The sequence below is a fragment of the Triticum aestivum genome, chromosome 5D, assembly GCF_018294505.1.
Source record: "Triticum aestivum cultivar Chinese Spring chromosome 5D, IWGSC CS RefSeq v2.1, whole genome shotgun sequence".
Taxonomy (NCBI): domain Eukaryota; kingdom Viridiplantae; phylum Streptophyta; class Magnoliopsida; order Poales; family Poaceae; genus Triticum; species Triticum aestivum.
The window spans coordinates 180,188,312-180,204,425 of record NC_057808.1 but is presented as its reverse complement, the minus strand read 5'-3'; the positions used below and the strand labels follow the sequence as shown (position 1 = coordinate 180,204,425).

The following is a 16,114-nucleotide window of genomic DNA, read 5'->3' as shown; positions in this document are numbered from 1 at the left end:
GGAATCCGCAAGGTGCAAGTTTAAAGAACAATCATCAAATTCACGGAAACCTAGCAAATCACACAAAGTTTTTGGAATTGTGGAAACACTAGCACCCAAATCACACAAAGCATAGCATTCATGATCTTTAATTTTAATTTTAATAATAGGTTCCCACTCATCATAAAGTTTTCTAGGAATAGAAACTTCCAATTCAAGCTTTTCTTCATAAGATTGCATTAAAGCATCAACGATATGTTTAGTAAAAGCCTTATTTTGACTATAAGCACGCGGAGAATTTAGCACGGATTGCAACAAGGAAATACAATCCATTAAAGAACAATTATCATAATTAAATACCTTGAAATCCAAAATAGTGGGTTCATTGCTATCTAAAGTTTTGACCTCTTCCATCCCACTTTTACCAAATTTTGCATCAAGATCTAAAAACTCCGAATCATTGGGACGCCTTTTAACTAAAGTTGACTCATCTTCAGTCCCATCATTATCAAGATTCATATTGCAAAACAAAGATTTAATAGGGGACACATAAATTACTTTGAGATCTTCATCTTTATTACCCTCCAAATCTTCCGGTTTAGCGGCCATCTTATTGACTAAGGTGGCCTGTTTATCCAAAATTTGAGCTATTAATTTTTCAAGATGAGCAAACTGAGATCTCAAGCCATAAAATTCCTTGGACATATCATCAACCTCTTTATTCATGTACCCCATAAAGCTTTTTGTTCTTTAAGCTCGTTTTTAAAGAAATTATTATGCTCAAATTGCAAAGTCATAAAGCTTCTGACGTTGTTTTCAGTTTCTTCCAACCTTTTAAGGTAAGGATCAACGTTTTTAGGCAGAGCCATTAGGGCAAACGGACAACAAGAAGCAAGCGAAAAAGAGGCGAATGGAAGGAGAGGGTGAATAAAACGGCAAGGGTGAAGTGGGGGAGAGGAAAACAAGAGGCAAATGGCAAATAATGTAATGCGAGGGATAAGAGTTTGTGATGGGTACTTGGTATGTCTTGACTTGTGCGTAGACTCCCCGGCAACGGCGCTAGAAATCCGCACGCTGGTGGGAGATCAAATCTTGACTTGACTTGGCGTAAACGTCCCCGGCAACGGCGCCAGAAATCCTTCTTGCTACCTCTTGAGCATGCGTTGGTTTTCCCTTGAAAAGGAAAGGGTGATGCAGCAAAGTAGCGTAAGTATTTCCCTCAGTTTTTGAGAACCAAGGTATCAATCCAGTAGGAGGCCACACGCAAGTCCCTCGTACCTACACAAACAAATAAGAACCTTGCAACCAACGCGATAAAGGGGTTGTCAATCCCTTCACGGCCACTTGCAAAGATCTGATAGAGATGATAAGATAATATTTTTTGTATTTTTATGATAAAGACTAAAAGTAAAGAAAGCAAAATAAACGGCGATAGAAATAGCTTGTTGACGGGAGATTAATATGATGGAAAATAGACCCGGGGGCCATAGGTTTCACTAGTGGCTTCTCTCAAGATAGCATAAGTATTATGGTGGGTGAACAAATTACTGTCGAGCAATTGATAGAAAAGTGCATAATTACGAGAATATCTAGGCATGATCATGTATATAGGCATCACGTCCGTGACAAGTAGACCGACTCCTGCCTGCATCTACTACTATTACTCCACACATCGACCGCTATCCAGCATGCATCTAGAGTATTAAGTTCATAAGAACAGAGTAACGCATTAGGTAAGATGACATGATGTAGAGGGATAAACTCAAGCAATATGATATAAACCCCATCTTTTTATCCTCGATGGCAACAATACAATACGTGTCGTTTCCCCTACTGTCACTGGGATCGAGCACCGCATGATTGCACCCAAAGCTAAGCACTTCTCCCATTGCAAGAAAGATCAATCTAGTAGGCCAAACCAAATGATAATTCGAAGAGACTTGCAAAGATAACCAATCATACATAAAAGAATTCAGAGAAGATTCAAATATTGTTCATAGATAATGTTGATCATAAACCCACAATTCATCGGATCTCGACAAACACACCGCAAAAAGAGTTACATCGAATAGACCTCCAAGAAGATCGAGGAGAACTTTGTATTGAGATCCAAAGAGAGAGAAGAAGCCATCTAGCTAATAACTATGGACCCGAAGGTCTGTGGTAAAGTACTCACCCATCATCGGAGAGGCTATGGTGTTGATGTAGAAGCCCTCCGTGATTGATTCCCCCTCCGGCGGAGCGCCAAAAAAGGCCCCAAGATGGGATCTCACGGGTACAGAAGGTTGCGGCGGTGAAATTAGGTTTCGTGGTGCTCCTCGATGGTTTCGGGGTACGTAGGTATATATAGGAGGAAGAAGTAGGTCGGTGGAGCCACGAGGGGCCCACGAGGGTGGAGGGTGCGACCAGGGGGTAGGCGCGCCCCCTGCCCCGTGGCCTCCTCGATGATTCGTCCACTCCAAGTCCTCTGGATCACGTTTGTTCCAAAAATAACTCTCCCAAAGGTTTCATTCCGTTTGGACTGCGTTTGATATTCCTTTTCTGCGAAACACTGAAATAGGCAAAAAAACAGCAATTTGCACTGGGCCTTGGGTTAATAGGTTAATCCCAAAAATAATATAAAAGTGTATAAATAAGCCCATTAAACATCCAAAACAGAATATATAATAGCATGGAACAATAAAAAAATAATAGATACGTTGGAGACGTATCAAACCTCAAGGGTTTTGCCAGAACCCGAAATCCGACATTTGGCGCGCCACGTAGGGGTGCGCCGAAGCTTTCCTTCCGTCGATCCGCGTCCCCTCGCTTCGTCGCATCCATGGCAGACGCTCGTCGAGCCCACGCTGAGCGTCGGGCCGCCCTCGCCACCTGCATCGCTCAGACCGCTCCTGTCGGCGGGCCTCCCCGTCGTTCCCCGTTGCCTGCCGCCAACGCCGCCAGCGGCCCGGCGGGAAACGAGCAGCAAGCATCCTCGCTGCACCCCTCGGTGCGGCGGGACGGCCACACCTCCACTCCGTCGCTGACCCCAGCCGGCTCGTCGTCTCACGCTCGTCGTGCTCCCATGGACACACAGGCCGCGTTGCTCATGGCACGCGAGCTCCTGCGCTACCACCCCGTCGACGACCTCTACGAGGATTGGTTGGACCGCATCGCCGAGCTCGTCAGCGCCGCAGGGGGCTCCCCTGCGCCATCCCTCTCGCTGCCTCGCCCTCCGCCAGCTGCGGGCGACGTGGCTCACGGAGCGCCTCCACCACCTCTGCACCAAGACGGTGTCCTGCCGCCGAGGCGTGCAGCCCCTTGGCGTGACCCACCGCGCCGGGCGCCCGCGCGAGAAGAAGGAAGCTGCCAAGAAGTTCCCCGGCCACAAGAGAACGTTCCCGCGCTCCCAGCACCACTGCGACAAGACCGTGCGCCGCCTGCGGCGGCGGTATGCGAGCATCAAGGGCGGGCTCCACATTAGCAAAGGGTCCCGGTGGCCACCGTGGGCTGTCGCGCCTTCACTCCTGAGCTGCGTAGCGTCGCATGGCCGGGCAAGTTCAAGCCAGACCTGCCTCCTCGCTACGATGGCACCCCCGACCCCGCGGAGTTCCTGCAGCTCTACGAGCTGAGCATCGAGGCGACCAACGACGACGAAAAAGTCATGGCGAACTGGTTCACCATGGCTCTCAAGGATGGCGCTCGCTCGTGGCTCCTGAACCTGCCCCCGGGCTCCATCTCCTCCTAGAACGAGATGCGCGACCGCTTTGTCGCCAACTTCCAGGGCACTCGCGACCGCCCTCCGGCCGCGGGTGACCTGCGCCGCATCAAGCAGCAGCCAGGAGAGACCCTGTAAAAGTACATCCAGTGCTTCAACAACGTTCGCCTCAAGATCCCCAAGGTGACGGACGAGGCCATCATCTCCATGTTTTCTGATGGCGTCCGTGACGTCAAGATGAAGGAGGAGCTCGCCATCCACGAGGAGTTGTGCATGACCTTGGAGCTATTCAACCTGGCGACCAAGTGCGCAAGAGTTGAGGAAGGGCGCCTTTCCCTCCTCGAGCTCCCAGCTGCTGACCCCGAGGAGAAGAAGGCCAAGGCCAAGGACGTGAAGCGCAAGGGGGTGGCTGTGCTTGCAGCGGAGCCGGAGACGAAGCGCGGCCGGGACATTCCCGAGTCGTCCAAGAGCAGCCGCCCGTTCTGCGCCTTCCACAACGTCCACAGCCACAACAGTAATGACTGTCAAGAGCTCAGGGCCATTTGAGAAGGACGCCTCGATCGACGCCCCGAGCCAACGACCGGGGCTACGGTCGAGGAGGAGGACGTGGCGGAGGACGTTGGGACGATCGTGGCCCACGCCAGGAGTGGCGCGACCGGCCTCGCGAAGATCGCTGGCAGGACCAGCCTCGTGAGAGCGCAGCCTCGCGAGGACCGCCCCCAGGGCAACGCTGGCCTTCCTCCGCTGCCGCCACCGCCAAGAAGGAACGACCACCACCATCAGGACGAGGAGGTTGGGGGCTTCCAAGAGCCGCGCGCTATCGCCTGCATCTTGGGCGGAGCTCAGGCCCCAGCTTCTCAACGCATCTTCAAGCAGTTTGCTCGCGAGGTGAACGCAGTCCTTCCCAAGCTCGAGGCCACGCGCCCGCTCAGGTGGTCCAAGTGCGCGCCATCACTTTCAGCTCAGCAGACCAACTCAAGTGCGTGGCCACCGCTGGTGCCCTCCCGATGCTTTGCTCACCCGTCATCAGCAACATGCAAGTCACCAAGACCCTCATCAACGAGGGCGCAGGGCTTAACGTCTTGTCCGTCGAGATGTTCGACAGCCTTCAAGTGCCATATGATCAGCTTCAGCCTACCATGGACGCAAAAGAGCCCTGCAGACAACACGTGATTTCTTTGTTTTGTAAGTGAACTGCATGAAATTAATAAACACATATTTTTTCGTTATCTGTTCATTTTAAAGAAGTGAATTTCATTTGGTTTTGTGAATTACTCATGCATGTGGACTTTTAAAGTTCAGTAAGTGAGCTTTCGTGCATGACTATCAGAAACTAGAATTTTTTTTGCTAGGAGTCGCACCTGTGTGTGTCCAAAGTTTGCACTCACATTCGTAGACACCTTTCTTTTCATCGGCGACCACTTGGAAATTATGCCTTGCCCAGTCAAATGCATCCGATCTGTTGTAGTGGTGTACGAGATACTTTGTCGGGTTCTCAGGGCACCGTTCTGCTCTGAATGTAGTGCTATGGTAGAGTGTTTCTTTGAAATCTGCAAACATTGCCCTTGTATACACTTTTGATAGCTGAATTTCGAACCCAAACTGGGTTGTTGTCTTTACCTCTGACTGCATGATCAGAAATGCACTGTTACAAACAGAGAAATGAAAAAATTGTTTGGCTTTGTAGTTACATTTTAGCAGTTTTTGATGGACCTTTTGTTTACCTCATTTGCTACTGTCTCTGCGTGCTCGACGGCCTTCCTGGTCTGAATGCACTTGTCCACCTGCTGAGCAAACAGATGGAGATCATGCTTCTCTTTGACAAAGTTTTTCTTCAGTATGCGGTTCATGCTCTCGCTTCTCTGCATGGAAGTCATCCGAGCACAGAAAATTTCCTTGTAGTAAGTCGAGATCCACTCGTGCCTGTCATCCCACAGCGAATTCATCACTTCGTCGTTTTGCAAGTTGTATCTCTGAATGAGGTCCTTCCATGCTCGTTCAAATTCTGACGGCATTAGTGGGTGGTTCAGCACCGCACTGAGGTCATCCTTGAGTTTCTCGTGCACCTTATACAGCAAGGCGAGGTGGTCTTTGTACTTCTTCATGATATGCCACCGACACAACTTATGCAGTGTATCTGGGAGGATAGTTTTTAATGCTGCCTTCATCGAAGAACACTGGTCTGAGAAGGCAGAAATAGTTTTTTTATTAAGTTGTTTGTGTGTGTAAGATAGATGGAAGAAATATAAGTGTACCAAACAAACGTAAGTATACAGGTGTTTTTTTGTACCTGTGAGCATGCAGATTGGCGGCTTGTTGTTCATACACCTCAGAAATGTTTTGAAAACCCACTCGAACAACGGTATTGTTTCATCTCGCACGAGGGCACCAGCAAATATGGTGCTCTGTAGATGATGGTTCACTCCCACGAAGACTCCCAACGGCATGTGGAATTTGTTAGTTTTATATGTCGTGTCAGATGTAACGCCGTATCCAAAATCTTCATACGATCCTTTGCAACTTGCGTTGGCCCAAAAGACGTTTCTTACACGGTTATCTACATCAACGTCATAATCATAGAAGAACTCTGGGTTTATCTTCTGCATCTTCTCGAAGAAATCCAGAAGTTTCTTGACGTCATCTTGGGACTCTTCTCTGGCAAACTTTTGTTTCCTGCATTTTCAAACGCAATGCAAACTCATCTCACAAACAGGAAATAATTACCGACAGAATGCTCAAGTGATATGCTCTGTGATGTGCTTACTTGTTTACCTAGTCACGGCTAGTATGTCCCATGTACTGCAGACCACCGGACATACGCGACAACGTTGACATCATCTGAGCGTGTGTGTGGTTGTCCAGTTGCATGTCTTTCACTAACTGGTCTATCAAAGGATCGTCTTTTTTGTGCGATCGCATGTGCAAAAGCATCCCGGGGCTTTCTAGCATCTTGTGATTGTGGTTGAGTTCAACCATTTCTATTACAAATTTGCCATCCTTCCTCTTTTTGACTCTAATCTTTGCCTTGCAGTCAATCCTTTTTGATGTCTTCTGACGTTTCCGGTGATAATCTGACACAGTCTGCTTGTGCGTCCCTTCTCTTGAGCAGACAATGTAGGCATTTGTCCTTTGTTTTGCCCTCTTGCGTATGCCAAACCCTGCACATCTTGCATAATTGTTGTAGAAGTCCCATGCCTTGTCGTACGTGGTGAACTTCATTCCAGCGGCAGGTATGAGGTTCAGCGACATGTTTTAATCCTGCATTAAGTGCAATGCTCTATGAGATAATTTGTTCTGTTCTGTTTTTTAAATACGAGGAGTGCATATGAGTTTAATAAAGCATTGCAATGTTCCTAAGTTTTCAGAAGAATCCAATGTATTAGATGCTAGGTCAAACCTCACAAGAAATATTAGTGTGCACTGCAATGTTATCTGAATGGACTGCAACTATTTTTTTCAGAACATAAACTTACATGTGTGTAGAGTCGTTCACCCGATGGTGTTTGCAGCTCGCCGGGTTGTATTGGACATGGCAGGGTTATAGCAGATCTGTGTAGTTGAGGATCTCGCGGCGGCAATAGTGAGGAGGATTTGTACCTGCTGTTGACTTTTGACCGAGGCACCGTTGGTGGTCGCAGTGTCGAAGTTGATGCAGCAGGTCTGCTTGGAGCTCTGTTTTTCGGTGCAGCAGGTGGACGCTGAGCTCTGTTTTGGGGTGCAGCAGGTGGGCGTGGTGGTAATCCAGTGTTGTGACGATGTCTCAGTGGATTGGTTTGAAAATTTTGGAGCGATGGCACATCATCATAGTCATAATCATAATCATCATCTGCTGCAACATCGTGTTCAACTGCATCATCATTGTCTGTTCGGACATGCTGTCCAAACATAGTGAACTCGTGCTTATACTCTGGGTTGAGAACTGTTATTGGCTCATCTTCATCTTCATCATCCCGTCGGTGAGTGTGTTGGAAATATGCCCTAGAGGCAATAATAAATAGGTTATTATTATATTTCCTTGTTCATGATAATCGTTTATTATCCATGCTAGAATTGTATTGATAGGAAACTCAGATACATGTGTGGATACATAGACAACACCATGTCCCTAGTAAGCCTCTAGTTGACTAGCTCGTTGATCAATAGATGGTTACGGTTTCCTGACCATGGACATTGGATGTCGTTGATAACGCGATCACATCATTAGGAGAATGATGTGATGGACAAGACCCAATCCTAAGCCTAGCACAAGATCGTGTAGTTCGTTTGCTCAGAGCTTTTCTAATGTCAAGTATCATTTCCTTAGACCATGAGATTGTGCAACTCCCGGATACCGTAGGAATGCTTTGGGTGTACCAAACGTCACAACGTAACTGGGTGGCTATAAAGGTGCACTACAGGTATCTCCGAAAGTGTCTGTTGGGTTGGCACGAATCGAGACTGGGATTTGTCACTCCGTGTAAACGGAGAGGTATCTCTGGTCCCACTCGGTAGGACATCATCATAATGTGCACAATGTGACCAAGGAGTTGATCACGGGATGATGTGAGTTACGGAACAAGTAAAGAGACTTGCCGGTAACGAGATTGAACAAGGTATAGGGATACCGACGATCGAATCTCGGGCAAGTAACATATCGATAGACAAAGGGAATTGAATACGGGATTGATTGAATCCCCGACATCGTGGTTCATCCGATGAGATCATCGTGGAACATGTGGGAGCCAACATGGGTATCCAGATCCCGCTGTTGGTTATTGACCGGAGAACGTCTCGGTCATGTCTGCATGGTTTCCGAACCCGTAGGGTCTACACACTTAAGGTTTGATGACGCTAGGGTTATAGGGAAAGCATGTACGTGGTTACCGAATGTTGTTCGGAGTCCCGGATGAGATCCCGGACGTCACGAGGAGTTCCGGAATGGTCCGGAGGTAAAGATTTATATATGGGAAGTCCTGTTTTGGTCACCGGAAAAGTTTCGGGTGATATCGGTAATGTACTGGGACCACCGGGAGGGTCCCGGGGGTCCACCAAGTGGGGCCACCAGCCCCAGAAGGCTGCGTGGGCCAAGTGTGGGAGGGGACCAGCCCCAGGTGGGCTGGTGCGCCCCCCCCCCACCAAGGCCCAAGGCGCATGGGAGAAGTGGGAGGGGGCAAACCCTAGGTGCAGATGGGCCTTAAGGCCCACCCTAGTGGCGCCCCCCCTTCTCCTCCCCTTGGCCGCCCCCTTAGATGGGATCTAGGGCTGGCCGCCAGCCCTTGGGGGTGGAAACCCTAGAGGGGGCGCAGCCCCCTCCCCCCCTATATATAGTTGAGGTTTGGGGCTGCCCAAGACACGAGAACGTCTCTCTTTCGGCGCAGCCCTACCCCTCTCCCTCCTCCTCCTCTCCCGCGGTGCTTGGCGAAGCCCTGCGGGATTGCCACGCTCCTCCATCACCACCGCGCCATCGTGCTGCTGCTGGATGGAGTCTTCCCCAACCTCTCCCTCTCACCTTGCTGGATCAAGGCGTGGGAGACGTCACCGGGCTGCACGTGTGTTGAACGCGGAGGCGCCGTGGTTCGGCGCTTAGATCGGAATCAACCGCGATCTGAATCGCTACGAGTACGACTCCCTCATCCGCGTTCTTGCAACGCTTCCGCATCGCGATCTACAAGGGTATGTAGATGCACTCCCCTTCCCTTCGTTGCTAGATTACTCCATAGATTGATCTTGGTGATGCGTAGAAAATTTTGAATTTCTGCTACGTTCCCCAACAGAGTGCCCTCCCAGACGAATGTGACATCATCGTCATCTTCGACCTCTTCTTCCTGGAAAAATCCTCTTCCGGAGAGTACTGCACCCTGTTTGTTGTCGTGAAGAATCCTCGAGGAATCTTAGGGGTAACCCAGCCAGTATCTCTTTCAGAAGAAGCTTTACTCTTCTGAAAGTGTTGTTCTCAGTATTGTCAATTATGCGTGGCATTTCGTATCTGCTGAACGTCATTTCCTGCACACAAAATGACCGAGCTGCAGTGTCAGGATAAATGAACTGAATCATGCGAACTGCAATGTGTTTGAAAGGGTGCTGCGAAGTATTGCACGCTGACTGCATCACCCCGCAAGGTGAATTAAAGCAACCGCGCTGCATCGTTATCTGTAATGAACCTATACAAGCGTACTGCATAATCGAGCAAGTGCACTGCATTTTTTCCCACGACGAACTGAAGCAACCGCACTGCATCGTTTTTTGAGGCGTGTTGTACTGCTTGTACTGCTTTGTATGGAATAAGTAAACTGAGATAGTTGAGGGAGTGTACTGCTTACCTCGTGTTGCAGTGCTTTCTTGCGTTTGCATAAAGAAGTTCCCCTCTCATCCGTCTGCAAAACTTTTTGCGTTAACCCGTGCAGTCCACTTGCCCTTCAGAAGTTCATGAGCGGTCTGGATGTTGCTCAAGGTGAGTGGTGATGGAGGATTTGCTCTGAAGGTCGTTGCAGACTTATTCCAAGAAGCTGTCGTAGATGAAGGAACCTTGCGCACAGTCCTCCTTGCTCGCATTGGTTTGATGTCGAGGCAGCACCAATCCACATATGATGAAGTACAACTAATTGAAGGACCGGAGGAGTTCGGCGGCGGCGCTGCCGCGGAAGAAGGCCGATATGCTGGTGGAGGAGGTGTTGCTCGGTTACTGCCGCAGAAGAACGCCGAGAGGCGATGGGCGGCATCGCTGCTTGGCCGTTGCCGCGGAAGAACGCCGGAAAGGGAGGGGCGGTGGCGCTCCCAGGTCGCCACCGCGGGAGAAAGCGGGGAGGGGAAGGGCGGCATTGCTCCCAGGCCGCCGCCGCGGAAGAAGGCCGGGATGGGAGGGGCAGCGGCACTCCCAGACCGCTGTCGCGGAAGAAGGCCGGGAGGGGAGGGGCGGCGGCGCTCCCAGACCGCTGCCGCGGAAGAAGGCCGAGAGGGAAGGGGCGGCGGCGCTCCCAGGCCGCTGCCGCGGAAGAAGGTCGGGAGGGGAGGGGCGGCGATGATCTGGTGAGGGATGTGCAGAATAAGGCTGGTGTTATTAGAATAAGACTCTTAAGGGGTGTTATCATAATAGACTCACCCTATATATATATATATATATATATATATATATATATATATATATTCTTTACCTAATAATATTAAAGGGAGGAGGCTTTCATAGTTCTCTATATGTCACCCTTTTATATGTTACATAAAGATTGACACATAAGATCTAAAAGTAGATCTATGTTTCTTCCTATCTAAAAAAAGTTCCCTGTCGATCCCATCTGGCTAGCTCGACCTGTCTCTAACGATTGATCTGACCTGGCTGCTCTAGCGATCAAGGACGCCGATAACTGCCACACGTGTGGTGTATCGGGTGGTTGTGCCGCACGCCCTGTGTGGCACGGAGACGACCCCGCCCGCACGACCGAGTACGGGCGCGCGCAGCCACAACCCGCATGTCCGCTGCAGCGCGATCGCCCCGCACGAGCACGTCCGAGCGAGCGAGCCATATGTAGTCTCTTTCACCCGAACATGCTATTGTTACCACGTATGTTTTGTAGCGCTACATGACAACTGTCTAGTGTTAGTAGGTGGCAACTCCTAAAGATACCACCATCGCCCACATGCCTGTCTCCTCTCCCACACACCAAAAGCTATCAGTTGCCATGTGTTTTTACAGGATACATGACAACTGCCTCTAGCGAAACATGTAAACAGATGGCAACTCTCTCTTTACCCGAAACATGTTTCTTCCCATGTTTTTTAGTGCTACATGGCAACTGTCCAGTGTTAGTAGATGGCAATTCCTAAAAAATTTCAAATCATGGTAACTGTTGTATGCCAGACCATTACATGGCAACAGCTGCAGTTGCCCAAAAATGGCATCCAGCACTTGACCTAAGATGGCAACTGCAGTTGAGCAACCATGGCAACTGTAGTTGTCCGACATGGCAACTGTAGTTCAGCAACATGGCAACTGAAGAGGGTCCGGACCATGGCAATCGCGACGGGACGCGTGGTTACTGACACGCGGGGGCGTGTGGCACGCAGGCGGGAAGGGGCGACGGCCAAGACGAATCGTGCGGGCCGCGTGCTCGCTCGCCCGTATGTGCTCGTGCGGGGCGATCGCGCTGCACCAGACGTGCGGTCTGTGGCACAACCATCCGATACACCACACGTGTGGCAGTTATCGACGATCTTTCTTATCATGATCTTTGGTGTTGTATCGGCGCTGACAGCAAAAACAATGAGCCAGGTATGTACAAATCAAATTGATAATCAGCAATGACTTCCCCTGCTTCTAAGGACAAACATAGGCGTACATGGCCCTGTGACCCTGTCCTACTATTGTAATTTGATTAGAATAAAACAATTAATCGTACAGTCCTAAAGAGTGATTACATGCTGATCAGCGAAGGAGTACAATCGATAAAACTCAAAACTACTGAGAACATATATGGCAAAATAAGACAGTTCTTGTAAATACATCGGTCAGGACATGGATTTTATATATTTCTAAAGATATCTACATCAGCATATAGATATGGGAAAGTGAGCAGCCGGTTTCACAGTATATATTCTCTCCATCCGATCAAGAGTGTACATCTAGAAATTTTAGGACAAATTATGGAGTTAAGTAAAAAATGCATTGGAAAAGTGCAAGCCACCATCTCTTTCCTCTTTAATTACCGAACCCCCAATGAGCTAAGTGCATGTAGAAATTAAGAAGACCATGTGTAGATTGATATTGGTCTTGATTACCGTGTGATGAGAGAGAAGTATTTTTTCCTACTTTAAAGTGCATTGGGAAGATAGAGGTACACTCTTTTGTAGACAAATTTTGAAGCTAGATGTACACTCTTCACCGGACGGAGGGAGTAGATGATTCAAAAGTGCTGATAGGATTTAGCATTTAAAGGAGCTGCTATAGAAGACATCAAATAACTCTCAAATGTTCGCAACATTATGTTGGAAACAACAAAATATCGGGTCCAGGCGATCATAAATCCCAATACCTACTTATCGGGTATTTATCAACTAAAAGTCTAAAACTGGGCTAACAGATCCCATGAAACAAATTTTATTATGGATGGCCCTAAAGCGCACAAAAGATAATAAACTAATACACTTTTCCCCATCTGGTGCGAACATTGATGTGGTTCAGATGAGATGAGATGATAGCTTTGCAGTTGAGACTACAGAGTATTGCATTAATTCACAAATGCAAGGTTACCAAGAGTTCAAATAAAAAAAATCATTCATAGCATAAACCATGAACAGCTTCCCAATCCATCAAATGCATGAGATCATGAGCACCGGCGGAGCTACAGCCAAGCAAAACCGTGATATGGCCCGCCCAGGTTTAGTGAAAATACACTAGCATATGAAGGCAGATGGGGCATCGGAGTAAAATAGTTGTACTTCCCTTTAATTTGGCCCGCTCAGGTTGTTATGTGTAGCTCCGCCACTGATCATGAGGTCACGAACAAGAAATATTAACGAGCTTCAATCATGACAAAACAAGCACGTGGAAGGACATGCAATAGTAGCGTATGTTACATGGGGTGTCAGACAAAAGAAGTCCATAATATGAATTACTCATGCCCCACTTACTATTAGCTTACCAGAAGTACGACCAATGTGAGTTTCATATCTACGGCAAGTATCATGGCTGCATTAACGGATGATGTAAAAATAGTCCATTTTTAATATTTGTAAGACATACATCGCCTTGATAAGTTCTTCCTGCATCTCAAGGAATTCCAGTTTTTTCCTCCTCGAAAACTGAATCTTCATATGGCAATATTGTACCAACTCTATCCACAACTTCATATGGTAGAGAAGACGATATTGCTACAACAGTCTCCTCATGTTTCATTCTCCCAGATACGATAAACGCTCTGACAAAATTAGAAAGATGAGTAAGGGTGCTAACCCAAACAGTACTTTTGTAGCCACTGAGAAATATATCAAGAGAATTTACCTTGAAAGTATGAGAATGGACGATGGCATAGCATGATAGAGTGAGAGGTCCAACCAGTCTCATAGCTGGACATAAAATGAAATTGCAACGATGATGAAAAAAAGGTCAAGACAAGAACAGTATATAGTATTCACAAGTGCTGATAGGATTTAGCATTTAAAGGAGATGCTATAGAAGACATCAAATAATTCTTTTTTGAAGAAAACAATGGAAATGATAAGAAGCTTAAATTTCCGCAGAGTTCACCAAAACGATATCACCAATATAATTCTCGAATGGACAGATTGGCCTTATAATTTCCAGAGTTCACCAAAAAGGTATCACCAATATATAGATGATTGGTTGGCACATAGACACTACACAATTCTTCATCACCTTTGTCAGTCTACGATGCAATGATAGATGATCACCTGAGAATTCAACAAAAACAAAGTATATTAGCGCACCATTAGCATGCTAACCATGTGGACTTAGGCAATTAGATATCACATGGCTCATCGATTCTGTCACATTGCATTGCTTATTTTTAACCTTAAATTTATTGCTAGAATTCTACAGAAACACTGCAGCCAAGTGACAACTTCGCAGTTAGAATTCAGAACTTGATCAGTTAGAATTCTTCATCGCCTATATACAAATCATTCATTGTATAATTCTCATGTATAATGTCCTGAACCACTAAATCATTCATTGATATTTTTTTATTATGTGTCCACTAAGTCATTCATGATTTTGCTATAGAAATAATTCTATGTATATATACAAATTTAGCACCAAAATGTGTAACTAAGGGCAGAAAGAGACTTACAAGCCAAAATAACATATTTCTCTCCTTGGAAATCTTGCCGCTGCCCTGATTTTTCTAAACGTCACATTCTCTACCTCCCATGGAACCCGAAATATATCTGACCAATTTTGTAAAAGTACATATCAATTTCATAGCGGAAGATAAACAAACAAACCAGAAAACTATATATATGCACATTTTAGAAAGGATCGAACAGAAAGGGCAGATGAATATAATTTGTTGGATATACTATATAGAATGGAAGAACTAGATGGAAGTATACCTAATTAATAATCTCACAAGACCCGTGGCCTTCACTGCTGTAGCGATACAAACAGCAGCACCAACACCAGTCACAGCTGCTAGGGGTCTTAGTGCACAGGGTTGAACGCGGCGATAAGGACGCCAGATGACGAGGGCATGTTATTTCTAGACTCGGCAACAAGAAACAAGAATAAAAGCTACATCTGCGACTATTAAGAAACAAGAGACACACAGCCGGGAACAAGTAACAAGTTTCGTCCTCTCTTATTTCAGATCATCTCTACACTCTGCATTTTATTCAGAAAAGCATACAAAGTAAGGCAATCATTACATTTAGTTCTGAGCTGCTAGGGACAGGTGCTCAAGTGTAGTTTAATCATGCAATAACTAACTGTACTTCCCAAAAGTTACATAACTGAACCTTCTAACCAGTTCCTTGCCATCTGCTCTGCAAATCTATGGTTCAGTTAGTCCTAAACTTTGCATCTAAAATGTTAATGGACGAGCGCATGTTGTTGCCCAGATTAACTTCAGTAATCTTTCGTGCAGATTAGAACTAAGTTCGCTGCTGCAGTGCGGTACATGGAAAGAGAGGGGGAGAGGGGCGAGAGTGGGGGGTGGACCTCCATGGCGCCGGCAGCAGTAGGTCGGAGGAGCTCGGAGCAGTGGAGTCGTCTCCTCGCAGGTCCTCGTCGTCGGTGAGCAGGACCATGCCGAGGAAGCAGCGGCCTCCTACTCCTCCTCTGCCGGATAGGAGCGCCGGTGCAGCCGCGCGAGGAGGCCCTGTAGGCGTCGGAGAGAGCCGCACCGTCGACGGTGGCGCGGGTGGAGCTGAAATAAGAGGGAGCCGCACAAAGTCCCGTTGCTACGGCGGGGCGGGTGGAGGGCACAACGGTGCAGCCACCAGAGGCGATATTTTTCCTGCCCTCGTCCTCCGAGAACGACGAGAAGGTGGGAGGCGGCGGCGGCGTTGTCCAACACAAGGGAGGGAGAATGGGGAATAGGAAGGGAAATCGAGTTCGTGCGTCTCTTTTTTCAGTAAAAGAGAGAAGATTTTTTAGAAAAAGTAATAGAGAGAAGATGTGTGTGTCGGTGAAATCATTCTGCTTAATATCTAGTCCCTCCTCGAGGACACACGGGAGAACCCAGATCCTCGGCACCGGCCGACCTCCTTCCCTCCCCACCCCCCTCGCCGCCGCCAAGGGCCACTTTCAGGAAAAGTCCGTGCAGGGCCGGCGGCGGCGGGGCCTCTCCTCGGCGTGGCTCCCCGCCCTTTGACCATGGCGCGGTGCTTTATCGTCGGCGGTGCTTGGCGGCGTGGTGCTGCGAGGGCGCGGCGACGGCATGGTGCGGTGGCTGTGGGGTGATGGTGCTCCGTCGGACGGTGTTGCCTGCGGCTGCGGCGGCCGGAGGTCTC

At 48.0% G+C, this 16,114-nt stretch overlaps 1 long non-coding RNA gene across 3 annotated transcripts; it reads right to left on the bottom strand.

The window, feature by feature from the left end:
• Positions 1 to 13,151: 13,151 nt before the first annotated feature.
• LOC123120008 (uncharacterized) lies at positions 13,152 to 15,756 on the bottom strand. 3 transcript variants are annotated; one of them, XR_006459251.1, is made up of 4 exons: positions 14,717 to 15,756; positions 14,455 to 14,551; positions 13,647 to 14,056; positions 13,152 to 13,563 (listed from the first exon to the last, which is right to left on the bottom strand). It is a non-coding gene; the product is annotated as an uncharacterized lncRNA (long non-coding RNA). The 3 variants fall into 3 exon arrangements; XR_006459250.1 differs by having other exon boundaries at positions 15,321 to 15,754; XR_006459249.1 differs by having other exon boundaries at positions 14,455 to 15,753.
• Positions 15,757 to 16,114: the final 358 nt, after the last annotated feature.